General features: G+C 35.5%; 1 long non-coding RNA gene across 1 annotated transcript; it reads right to left on the reverse strand.

Moving 5' to 3' along the window:
- Window positions 1–2,302: 2,302 nt before the first annotated feature.
- LOC120885637 (uncharacterized) lies at window positions 2,303–3,882 on the reverse strand. The gene is made up of 3 exons (XR_013433810.1): window positions 3,674–3,882; window positions 3,006–3,061; window positions 2,303–2,544 (listed from the first exon to the last, which is right to left on the reverse strand). It is a non-coding gene; the product is annotated as an uncharacterized LOC120885637 (long non-coding RNA).
- Window positions 3,883–13,779: the final 9,897 nt, after the last annotated feature.

Raw genomic sequence — 13,779 nt, forward strand, 5'->3', positions numbered from 1 at the left:
AAGACCACTTGAAATCTTGTATTTTTTGTTTTAATTTTTTTTAGTTGTACATGGACACAATATTTTCATTTTATTTATTTTTATGTGGTGCTGAGGCTCGAACCCAGTGCTTCACACAAGCTAGGCAAGCACTCTACCACTAAACCACAACCCTAGCCCCCAAATCCTCTGTTTTGAAATAGATTACATTATTCTACCCTACTGTGTAATAGAACATTGAACTCATTTCTTTTCCCTAATTATAGTTTTATACCCATTGACTCACCTACCTTCAAACCTCTCATCCTCCTAAAGCCAGAATTAAAGGCTTTTGTGTCAACTGTGGCATCCTGTACTTCTCTGTGTATGAGAATGAGAGGTTGTGTGGTTTGGGGGAGGAAAATGTCAGGGAGAGAGGAATGGATTTAAATTAATAAAGCCTGTAGTGTTCAGCTTATCCAGCTTCAAGATAAGCTTTGACCTGAATTCAGGATTTAAAAAGCTACCTCTGTGTTGCTGCTTAGTGTATACACTTCACTAGCTAAGATGTAGCAGTGATGTCCTCTCCAGTATATTCAATTAAGAATATATAATTTTCAGTTGAGTGGCGTGGTATAAACTGATAATTTCAGTGACTCAGGAGGCGAGGCAGGAGGATTACATGTTCAAGGTCAGCCTTAGAAATTTGTTAGACTTTCAGCAACTTAGCAAGACCCTGTGTTAAAATTATAAATAAAAAACAACTAGAGATGTATCTCAGTGGTAAAGCTCCTTTCAGTTAAATCCCCAGAAGCCAAATACACACACACACACACACACACACACACACACACACACACACACACGTGGATTAGTAAGAGAAGTCATCCTTTTTTGTCAGATTTGACATGATTTACCTGTTGTGGCAGTATTTCCTAGATGATGATGATGATGATGATGATGATGATGATGGTGTGTGTGTGTGTGTGTGTGTGTGTGTGTGTGCTGACTCTTTTCTGCCTTTGGGGGAAATTGGGAAGATTTGATGATAGCTGCCATTCTCCTCTAGGGGTTCTATTCAAGTGCTGGAATAGAGAACTCTCCAGCATTCTCTGGGCTGCTGTGCCATCCTCTGGCCACTTGGCATGGCCGCTTCCTGGCTGCTTCCTTTTCCCCAGGCCATTCTGACCTCCAGTTTTTCCTTTGTTGTTGCATTGACCTAGTGACTCACAGAATTATACTGTTAGTTCCTAGGTGTTGGCTGCTTGGTATGTGCTCAGTGACCTGCCTGTCCACCCTCTTCTGGTTTTCTTGGAGTCTAGCTGTTGGGAGGAAAGTGTTCTCTTCTTTGAGTCACTTCATGCGAAGACACGGATCATTGCCTTATTTAAACTTACTCATGTATGGTATTGTGAATAGGTGGAGAAATTCAAGGAAGGCTTTACTTGAACCCCCTAAGAGCATGTCTTTGTTTCCTCCTTAGTCTACTCATTTGAGGAATGCTGTTATGTTTGGTTCAAGGTATGGGGATGTTTAATGGGGGAGGATATGTCTATATTATTTTAGTAAATTATATTCACTGCTATTGCTTTCCCTTTATCTGGTGCTTACCTCTCTGTTCTCATTGGTTTGTGATGTCTTTCTAGATGATTAAATGGTGATCAAAACTTCTCTGGGTTAAAGTGCTGGTATCTATGCATAAGTGCCATACAAATAAAGATTGTCTGCAGTTTAGACAAATTGGAATACCTGAATCACTATCAATGGAAAAATTTAATGTTGCACCTTGCTTGAAGTAGTGACTGCCCCAACCTCAGTTCTTTTCTCCTATCTCAGGCTATGGAGAGTGATTGTCCATGGTGACGACAGAGCTGAGAAGGATGTGTGGTGACTTCCTATTTTTAGAGGATTCATATTTGGGGTTTGTCTGAGGCTAGCCCATCTGTTTGCCATCTATGAATTTTGCTCCAGGAGGTGACATTGCAGTGAGCTTGTGATTTTATTTGTTGTAAAGACCCTGTGTCATTCTAAGCAACCAGGCAGGGTAGCCATGGATCTTGGTATCAGGTGGGTCTGGATGAGAATCAAAACTGTTTCATAATAACTGTGAGATTTGAGTAGGTCATGCTACCCCTTTAACCCTTGTTTTTCCTTTTGTGAAAGTAGACACTTGTTCCCACCTTTAGAGATTTACAGAGGACTACATGAGATATTAGAGGAGATAGCTAGAAAAGTATTTGGCTCCAAGAGCTGTTATTAGCTTTTTCGAATTTTGTGATGTCAATTAAAATGTTTTGGAAAAAAAGAGTAGTTGACCCATGAATATGAATTTTAAGTCCTCACATCCACAAATGTAGGTTTTTATTTCCTCTCTTTTTTGCACTCTCTTGACTGACAGCCCTCTGAGCACTGTGCTCTGTGTGTATGGTGACTTCTGCAATTGGCTGGGCTCACTCTGTGTTTTGCTGTTGTTGTCATGTGCTCTAAAGGGAGCTGAGATTTCTGCTTGGAGGGAGGTCTACCAGAATTTCCCAAGTGCCTTCTTTGTTCCAGGGATGTTGAAACTGCTTCACACAGGCTTCTTTCCTAGGGAAAAAAAAGTTTCTAAGAAACAGCTTCTACCAAATCTCTAATTTGTCAGTCTTGTTAATGTGAGTAAGTATAATGCAAAGTGCATAAAACTGAAACACTGGCCTTTTGTATGGTGTGTGGGGAGGTCTTTTGTGTGTTCCTCATTGTTCTGCATTGCCAGCACATGGCTCTATCCCCACTATTTGGCAGAATGTGGCAGGTTGCAATGATTGATTGCATAGATATGTGAAGCAGAAATCTGGTCAACTCAAGAGCAATTACACTTTAGTGGGCAAAATAGAAGAGACCCCTTGAAATACCTCAGAAGACAGGGAAAAGAAACAAGTCAGAAATGATATGGCTTGTTTGCACTATTTGCTCAAGGCACAGAATTCAAAGGAGCTAAAAGTGAGAGTGGAGCTGTCAGGAAAAGGATTGGATTTTGAGCATTGGATTTTTTGACATAAGCAAGTTACCTGTGAACATTGTCACATCTTCTTTTCCCAGTAGTCACTCTTGTAACAGCGTCACTCTGAAAATCACATGCAAACAGCTATTGTCTTGCTATTCTTGTCTAACTGAGTTTTTCTTTCCTTCATTTCCTTCTTTACTCTGAACTGTTTTGTTGGAACTGAGCACGTTTCAGCATAACTGGAAATTGCTTTCCCCCAAATCTTTGCCTTTCTCAAATTATTACTGATATATCTTCAACATGTTGACCTGGCTTTAGTAATAAAGTCTTTTTTTAGTACCTATGCATAAAACACAGTTTTTAAAGATTTTAGGAATACCAGTATTCTAAATTGAATATTAATCACATTGAAATGAATGAACAGTACTTCTACATGTAAAATTCTTGTATTTTAAAAATTATCTTTAGATAGAAAGTGTGAGATACAGAGTAGGTCATCAAATAGCAGATTGGAGGCCAGGGAAGTGCAATGTCCCTATGTGACTTGTTTAAGATTTGCAGGGCCAAAGGGCCTCCTTTGACATTATACTTCTGCTGCTGTTAGGATATGATGCAGTCTAACTTCTAGGTTTTATTTATTTCTTTTTTTTTGGGGGGGGTGGTAGAGATCCTGAGGATTGTATCCAGGGTCTCTGACATGCTAGACAAGCACCCTACCCCCTGAATACCCACCTCTTTTTTAAAAGTGTTTTGAGACAGGGTCTCAAAAACTTGAGTTCTGGGCTGGCCTTGATCTTGCAGTCCTCCCGCTTTAGCCTTCAGAGTAGTGGGGATTACAGGTGTGCTCCATGATGCCCATCTACCCCCTAGGCTTCTTAGTTAGATGTTTCAAGTCCTAAAAAACATAGGGTTGCATTAGAAGATATTTTTAAAATGTGTTATGAAATAAGATATTACTTCATATTTTTATCATGTAACATAGCATATTAGACTCTGCTGACTACTCCCAGTACTACCCCTCACTAGCTCTATATCTGTGGGTGATTTGCTTAATTTACCTATTCTTTTTTAATCTGCAAATTCAGGAAGAATAGAGTCTACCTCACAGAGTCATTGTGAACATTAAATGAGATAATGGCACTGTGATCCCCACAAAGTAGCATTGAGTGAATGTTGATTGTTAGTGGTTATTTTAGTGAAATTAAATCAAATAATTTTTAGTCTGTCAGTAAGCACACAATAAATATGTGTTGATATTGGGCTGAAGGAAGGAAAGCATGAGCCTTAGGAAGATAGGTTTTTATCCAAGAATAAAAAAAGCAGTCATTCTGATGTGTCTGGAAGGGTCTGGTAGATCCTCCTAACTTTAAAAAAAAATATTTATTTTTTTGGTTGTAGTTGGACACAATACCTTTATTTTATTTTATTTATTTTTATGTGGTGCTGAGGATTGAACCCAGAGCCTTGCACATGCTAGGTGAGCACTCTACCTTTGAGCCACAACCCCATCCCCCTCCTTCACTTTTTTTTTAGGATGAGTGTGTCTTTAAGCATTCATAAAAGATTTATTGAGCACTATATATGATAGGTGCTGAGACAAGTTTGAAGACACTCAAAAAACACTGTGCCCTTGAATTTGGGGTCCAAATTTCTCAGTTTATGATGATTTAATGTTGATTATAGTTCTTTTTTTCTGTTCCTGAGTTTGTGTGGAGTTCCTGCCAGAATGGAAACTATTTGTAGAGTTTAGAAATTAGCTTTGCTCAGGATCAGAATAACTAAGTGAGAAAGCTGTTTCTGTGAGGTTGAGTCTCAAAAAAATATAAGGTTTTAGGTGATGAGATCCCCATTGCTTTTCTTTCCTAGGGACTAGAAGAGTTTTAAAGGGAACTTGAAAAACATCAGGTTAATAAGTGAGAGTGAAGTGCATGTGGGGTGTGGGGAATGCACACAGAAGGTGGGGTAGGTTGGAAGGAGTGGAAGAAGATAGAGAAGAGGGGGCAGAATAAGGTATGCATTTTGTTTACTTTTTGTTTGAGAGTTTTTAAAAAGACAAACCTGATTGACATTGTATTACTTTTTTTTTGATTGATATTATTAAGACATTTTTTGCTTAATTTATTTTGATCTGACTTTTAAAGACCCAAATCCTCCTTACCTCTCCCAAATATAAGAATAGAAAAAGTATAAGAGCAACTTCATTTGGAACTTAGATCTGAAAGAGCTGCAATATGTTGAAAACTTTAATTGCTAAAGAGTGGTTTTCTGATCATAGAAATTAAGTTCCTTAAAGCAAAAGCTATGCCCACCACCCCCAAATTGGAACTGCATTTGAACAATGATAAATATGCCATTTTTAATTCACACAAATATAAATTGTTTTAGGAAACCACATAAAAAGAGTCTTTTTTCCCCTCAGTTGTAGTTGAATTTAAGTTCTATTCTCCAAAGAAGGAGACATAAAAAATCATATAGTTTATATGAAAGTCTTCAGAGACAGATATTCTGTAAACTTTTAAAAATGAAAAATAAATCAGAAAGTAGGGGAAACATACAAGTACTGAGAGAGCACTTGAACATTTGGATATTTAAGTTGTAATTATTATGCCTCAGAAGGTAGCCTGTGGGAAAGAATATTTTGTAGTGTTTTCTCTTTTGTATTTAGTGTGTGCAAAGATAAAACCCTAGAAATAAAAAAAAAAGTTGGGGAACCATTTCATTATGAGGTGGGGATGCCAAAAATTTGCCTCAATTAGTGTGTTTTTCTAAAGAAACATTATTTCTGATTATACATACATGCCTATTATAAAGAATTAAGATAATAGAGACACATAAAAAGATGAAACATGTTTTCAACTATTTGCCAGATATCTGCACATAACATTTTAGTTCATTGCCTGTCACTGTCCATATGTAATACATGCTAATTTAAATAGAAAAAAAAGTCACTTCCTTATTTTTTTTGTATCACTGTAATAGAAATATTTAATAACTATATAACATTTTCTCACATGGATACATTGTAACTTAGTAATTCCTTTATATTTAGTTCTTATTTCATTATTTCCAATTAAAAATAGAAATTATCTGATAAACACTGTCATATATATTTTTGATGCTTATATTTGATTATTTTCTAGGAATGTTTTAATCCTCCTAGTTGATATTCCTGGATTTAAAGTATGCATGTTTTTAAGCTGTTTTATAAACACTCCTCTCTTACCAGTAGCATATACAAATGCTCATTTATTTCAACTTCTTTCATTGGGATTTTTTGTCACTCAGAAAACTTTGCCAATTTGAAAAGGAAAATTGCCTCTGTTAGCTGCTTTAATTCCTATAGGTTATCATACATGAGGCTAAAGCTTTTAAAAAACATTTCTCAGCAATTTGTACATTTTTCACATTCTTTTTAAATTTTTGTATGTGGAGATATTATATTCACTATTGATTTCTGGGAGTTATTTCTCTGGAGGTTAAAGCACTGTTCCTAGTGGGGCTCCGCAGTGCATGCCTGTAATCCCAGCCGCTTGGGGGCTGAGGAGGGAGGATCTCAAGTTCAAAGCTAGCTTCAGCAACTTAGCAAGGCCCTAAGCAATTTATCAGGAACCTGTCCCAAAATTTTTAAAAAAAATTACAAGGGAAGGGGGAGTGGTTCAGTGGTAGAGTGCTCCAAGGTTAAATCCCTAGTACCAAACAAACAAACAAACAAACAACACTATTCCTTCTGATTCCTTCAGTATAATTGCAATAGTTCCAAATGGTTCAGGATGAAATTAATTTAGTATTTTATTATGCCCAAGTATCACATATGCTGTGCCTGAATCGCAATTTGCCAAAATCAGTGCATTTAATCAATGTGCATAACACTAAAATAGTAAGATAGGATTGGCTTCTTTGATTTAGGTTCTTACAGAATTTCAGGATGATTATGAATTATAATCTGAGAATTTGAAAAAACTCACATGTACTTGCTTACCTAGTAGACATCTCTCATTTGTATGGAAAGTTTTGGCAGTTTTTTGAGTTTTGGATTTGAGATGAGTCAATGTTTATTGAAATTAGAATCATTTTATTAATCACTCGCAAATTGAGCATCTGTTCTCTATGAGATATTGTGTTGGACAGTAAATAAAGGATGTTATACAAGAAGGAATTCAAGAGGTGGTTGTCACGGTACAACTTTGGCCACACTGTAAGATGGAATGTTGAACCAAATGAGCAGTAGAGGCAGTGAGTGGTGGAGGAACTCAGAAGGAGGAGCAGGGAGAAATCACTGCAAGTGTAGGGACACAAATTCAGGGGCAGTGTGGTGGCAGATCTGGATATAGCTGCATCCCAGCTTGTTTCATGAACTAGTAGGAAAGAATAACTTGATTCCCCTTATGAGCACAGAGAGCTTGACCACATCTTGTCAACATATTACTGATTTTCCCTTTAATTTTTGGTTTTTATTGTTTGCCTATTAATTACAGTCATGTCATTCCTTCTCGAAATCACAGTGTAATACTAAACCTTGTGTCTAAGGCATTCCTTACCTTTTGGTGCCATCCACTGCAGAGTGTGTTGGAGGAAACTTCAAAATGGAGAAAGGCATAGGCATTATTTATGTAAAAGCAAAGATTTTGGGGGACCAACTTCAAATCCACTTATTGAGTATGAGACTATTACATTTTTTCTATTCACATCAGGAAAAAAATCAGTGCACACTTTCAACATTTTTGCTTTAAAAATCTCATCAGATAAATTCTTATAAAAATGTTTTCAGGTTCTAATTTTCACTTAACTGCAGGGCACAATCTGCTAAACTGTCCACCACTATATAATTAGGATTCTCTTTCCTACTATTTCTGATAAGGAATTCCTCATTTCCTATTCAGCTCTCATCAGCAGTGTCTTTAACAAACATATTCCTATCAGCAGATGATTTGAGTATTGTGTTTAGTGAAATATGTTCTGAACCATGATCCTCATTTCCTCCTGAAGAGTCTATAGCAGAATTGCTAACATCCTTGTCTCTATTCATAGTCATTTCAAACAATCTGAGTCTTTTCTATCTTGCTTTTCAATACTGTCTTGTCTCTGCCTACCATTCAATTCCAAAGCTATACCCACTTTTTAAGGTATTTGTTATCAAAATACTTCACATTCAGGTGACAGAATCTGTGTACTAATGGCATGTAAGTGACCAAAAACAATGGCTTAAAATAGCACAAGTGTATCATCATGCAGTTCCGTAGGTCAGACATCTTAGGCAGGTCTCACTAATCTGAAATCAAGTTATTAGTAGAGCTTTATCCTTTTCAGGAGTGTAAAGAGGCAATTTTCCTAGCCTCTTCCAAATTAATTGGTTCTTTTTCAACATCTTCAAAGAAAAAAAATGCTGCTTATCTCTATATATTCTTCCTGGGGTGGTTTATCCTTCTAACTCTCTACTTTTGTCTCCCTTTCCAACTTTTCAGGACATTGATGATTGCATTGGGCATGTGCAGATAATCCAGTGTGATACTCCTGTCTCAAGTTCCTTAAATTCAAAGTCCCTGTCTCAGGTTAAGTTGTATATTCATGGGTTCTTGTGTTTAGGACAGGACATAAACATATTTAGAAGATTATTATTCTGTCTACTATAGCTTCTTAAAAATGTGTCTATGTATATATAAAAACATGTATATAGATAGAGATTAACAGAAGTCTCCAGAATTAGTATATCCTGTATTATTACTCTGTTCAAAACATGATCACCCCTTTCACAGAATACTACTTTCATAGTAGACCCCCAAATAGTCTCTGTGTTACTATCCTTGTTCATCAAAGCTGCATTCTCAACAAGTCAAACAAAATTAAATATTTCTCAAATGTAACATCATGTTCTTTTGCTTCAAAAATTTCATTGTCTGCCTATTATAGTCAAAACTCATGTCATTAAACTGGTATATACACTGTCATTTGGCATTTTTATATTTCACACCCAGATATTTATTACTACCATATACTCCTTATTATGTCTACAATGCCAAGATTATCATCCTTTAATATCTTTGCCTTGAAATCCTTTGTGCATGGAACATTCTCCTTTTAATCACTCTCAATATCTGAGTTTCTCACTCCCTTGCATTTTGCTAATCATCTAAATGTCATTTTCTAACAGTGATGACTTCTTTGGTAACTTTTACTTATAATAGTTCCCTTTATTACTCTCTGAGGAATATTTTTTCTTTATATCACTTACCCTCCCCTTTTTAGTATATCTGTTGGTTCCTTAATTGTTTACATTGCATCTCCTATCACTAAAAGTAGGTTTGTGACTATAGATATCATTTAGTATTTTGTTCACTGCTTTATCCACAACAGATTTGACAGTGTCCAGCCTATATCAGATGTTAAATAAATATTTGCGAAATAACAGCATGAATAAATGAATGAAGTTCAAGTTCCACTGCGTCGTAACAGCACTATAACTTTCTGCAGTTTGCCACTTCAGGGCAGTTTTTTATTTCATACTTTTACATTGAGTTATATCATGTCTGCTACAATCTAGAATCTGTATACTCATATATAGTCCAGAAAAGCATAGCATTCTATATCATTGTTTAGTATGGTTTTCTCCCAAAGATAAATTTGCTGTAAGATGCACTTCTTTAGATAATCTACATATCCATTGAGAGATTTGATTATTTGATTAGCTTGGAAAAATTTTATAAAGTATTTGCACCTGCTGCAATTTTAGTATAATTAAATTAGAGGATACATAAGAGAACGAAAATTATTTTAGTTCCTACATGACGTATTTATAACAAACATAGACTATAGCCAATAGAAAAATAAATTTATATTATTTTAAAATATCTAAACTTTTGATTGAGAATGTTCATTATAATTCTAGCAAAAACCACAAAATTCAAATCCTTTTGACTGCTAAGAAAAGAAGATAAATATCTGGTGAGAAAAAATAAACACAAAACCAAAATAAAACATTTTTGTAAGTATTTGCTATAATGTTAAAAACTAGAAACAAGAAAAGAGACTGTATTTTAATGTGGGCATGATTGTTTTTATGCCAAACATTGTAACAATCAATCAAAATTATGTGCAAATATTGCTAAATGGAATCTGTTCTATCTACTCAAAAAGTAAACTAACCTTTTATTTTTCTGTAATGTGTTCCTAGGTCTTTGTCAGGAGTAAGAAGTAAAATTTATCTCAATTGGTAATTTTCCTTTAAACTAGCACTTCTTAAAAATAACCAGAACCATTTAAAAACAATGTGAAATGCAAATTCTTATTCAGAGATCCTGAGCTAGGCACAAAAATCTTCATATCTATTGTGATAACAATGCTTTTTTTTGTTGACCACACTACATAGTAAGCAAATGGAGCAACAAAACATAAATACAGGTCATTATCTGAAGCTGTAAGTTCCACATCAACTAAGCATAGATCAAAATCATTTTAAGGAAAATGCATTTGTTCTGAATATGTATATTATGTCATTATGCACTAAATGATACAGAATACCCATATTTTCATAATATTAAGATTTTATTAACATAAGTAAACTAGACATAATTCCCAGTATAAGAAAAAAATGTGTGTAAGTTGTATGTTAATACTATGTATTTTTTATATTAAGAACTTGTGATTCCATAGATTTTGCTATCTGGGAGGGGGTAGTCATGGAAATAAGCCCCTATACATACTGAAGAATGATTATATATAAATACAAAAGAAAGATATTGTAAGATTGAAAATTAAATAAACATTATTCTTGCCTAATAAAGAAAAAGTAAAAGCTCTGAAAAGGAAATCACATGGGTTTTTGAGTTATAGGGAGAAATATAGATGGAATCAGCAGAGGAGAAACAAAACACATGGTAGACTACCTCCACCAAGAGCCACACCAAGTAAACATCTCACCATAGATCAAGTCACTCAGAGATTGTCAGAGACCAGCTGAGAAACTCTGAACCACCAATCAATTGAGAAAATCCATGTCAAGTAAATAATAAAAGCTAAGGCATCCTTGGACTCAGACTTTATTCTTGTCACTGTGCCATGATGAGAATCCCCAATGTTCCACTTCATCACATGGAGAGAAATGTTTGACCTCAATTATGTATCTAATGCTAAAGTTTCCCACAATTTAAATCTTACTTTGTCAACTCTGGGCTGGAAATGGATTAGAAACACACTAGACTACAGATAAATGTGGCAATGTTATACAAGAATCACAGCACATTCAGGCACTTCATCTCCCAGGAGTACTTTAGAGATGCAATTTAAAAATGCAGCCCCTTGTTTCTCTCTGGAAGAGACAGTCATCATCTCCCAGTCTTAGTTGTTGGTATGGTTCTGTCTAACTTGTATCTAGCAATTAAAGAGGTAGACAACTAGTATCCTGTGCCCAGCTTGGGGTAGGATGACATGCACTTCCAAACTTTCTGCCTCAGCTCACCCCAGTGATAACTCCAGGTCTATTAATACCCCCTCTGAAGGAGTTTGTCAAGGCATTGATCACTCCAATCTTACAGTTTTAACAGGATTGTATCCTAAACTTCCTAATGCTGGAAGCACAAGAAACTAATTATATGTAACTGTATCCAAATCCCCCAAAGAGTTTTTATGGGCTTGTGTGCACTTCCAGTGGTTTCACAGCCCCAGTAGTAGAGCAGAGAAGGGTTTTAAAATATTTAGCTCCTCATTTTTGCCAGAAATTGGCTTATTTCATGACTTGAGTGCTCCAACTTTTGTAACCACCTTTCCAAGTACTTCATCATGAACCACTTAGCTTGGCATCATAAAGGGCAAGGTGTAGGATTTAATATCCCTAGATCACAGAAAAAAGACATGTTTTTAAACAGTTATGTGAACACTTCCCTGGGCTATAACCTATTGGAGTAGCAGAGAAAGGGGACAAAAATGTAGAGCTCCTATTTAATCTCTAAAGGGAATTTATAGAACATATTTCCAGTGGCTACTAAGTTCTAACAAGCATATATTTGGAAGCAAACAGATATAACTAATAGTTGCCCTCTGACAAACTGGGTCAGACCTTGGCATGACTTCTTGATATTTTCTTTCAGCTCACTCCAGTGACAAAGCCGAGTCTATCAATTTTCCTGTTATACATTTGGTTCTTCAATGGTTGTATAATTTCCATACCTCTCATTCAAAGAGTTCTCTTAAAGACTAAAACTAGGAATTAATGATACTTTGTACTCTTTAGTGATACTAGACCACAGAAAACAAGGAGTATGAGAAACAAAGAGCTAACTTTAAGTATCTACCTTCCCAGGACTAACAAACTCAGCCTGAATGTTATCTCAGAATTACCTATGGATCCTTTTGTGACTTGCTGCAGAGACAGTAAGAAACAAATGCCTCTGCTTAGTTTCATTGTGAAAAAAGAAGAAACCACAATGCATATCCAACACTCCAACCTTTCTAGTTACATCTAGAATGTCTCATTTCTACTTTTTCAGTTTTAGGGAAATTAACAGGATGTGGCATATCTGAAGCTCCAGTGGGCAACCACAAAAGAGACAGCACTCTGGCAAAGAATAAAGATATGAGAGATAGCTTAAAATCTTTGGGTAGATAAATTAGTGAATATATATATATATATATATATATATATATATATATATATATATATATATATATATATGGCCATTCTGACAAGATTGAGAAGTAGTTGTCTGATCTAATGCATAGAATACAACAGAGAGAGTGAAATAAAATGAAAATATGGGGGAATATATTCTAAGTAAAGTATTAAAATAAATCCTAGGAACTAAGCATAGATATTTGATTTATGAAGAATTAGAAGAAACACAAAGATACTCACTGAGGTCAGGAAAACAATGCAAAAAAGGATGAGAATAAAGTAAAAAAGATACAAAGTAGCAGATGTATCACATCATCGAGCTGAAGAATCTTATAACTGAAATTAAAAATCTCATAGAGGAATTAAAATGATTAGATGATATGAAAGAAAATATTAGGAGACTCAAAGACAGGTAACTTAATGTCGTCAATGCAATGGAGCAGTGTGACACTTTGTAAAAAATTTCTGTGAATTAAGTTATAAAACAAGGTTGGCGAATTGATGCCCCTTAGAAAAAGACATTAAAATTGTATCTGGCTTTGACAGATGAAAGGAAATTACTACTAATAAGCCCTGTGAATAGGTGTGGATAAAAAGGCATTTGCCAGATCAATAGCTACTTACCAGGTAGTAGGAGATCTATTAATGTGCTCACGAAAATAAACTACATTTGCTACAACAGCTGTTATTGGTGTCATTACCTTATTATGCTAATGAAAATTAATTGTTATTCTCCAAGATCCATCTACCTTCAGCACAGGTCAAATAGGGGAGTTAAATGGGACTGTAGTAGGAAGTACCACACCTGCATCCTTCAAGTTGTTGGTGGTCACACTAATCTATGTAATCCCACCAGTGATGCAACATTGTTTTTGATTTACTATTCTCCTAAGCAAAGGAAGTTCTACCAGCTTCAATTTAGCCTTTCCTGCACGTTAATAACCATCAATCCACATGTTAGAAAGCCAATATTCTAAGTATTTCTATCCTGACTGTGCATGCTGGGAGTGGGGAAACAACCACAAGATGCATTATGGGACTCACTAGACATACTCCTAGTCAAATCTTGGCTAATGTTCCATAAATCACTGACCTCTCTAAGTCCCTATTTTGAATAGAGGGTAACAGTGACATTTTGAATCTCCCAGGATCAATGTCAATTCAGAGATGGTATTGAATAGTCCCCCAAAGACTATATCATTGTCTTTTCCCTGATGTACATTTACCATGGTTA

The sequence above is a fragment of the Ictidomys tridecemlineatus genome, unplaced genomic scaffold, assembly GCF_052094955.1.
Source record: "Ictidomys tridecemlineatus isolate mIctTri1 unplaced genomic scaffold, mIctTri1.hap1 Scaffold_67, whole genome shotgun sequence".
Classification (NCBI taxonomy): domain Eukaryota; kingdom Metazoa; phylum Chordata; class Mammalia; order Rodentia; family Sciuridae; genus Ictidomys; species Ictidomys tridecemlineatus.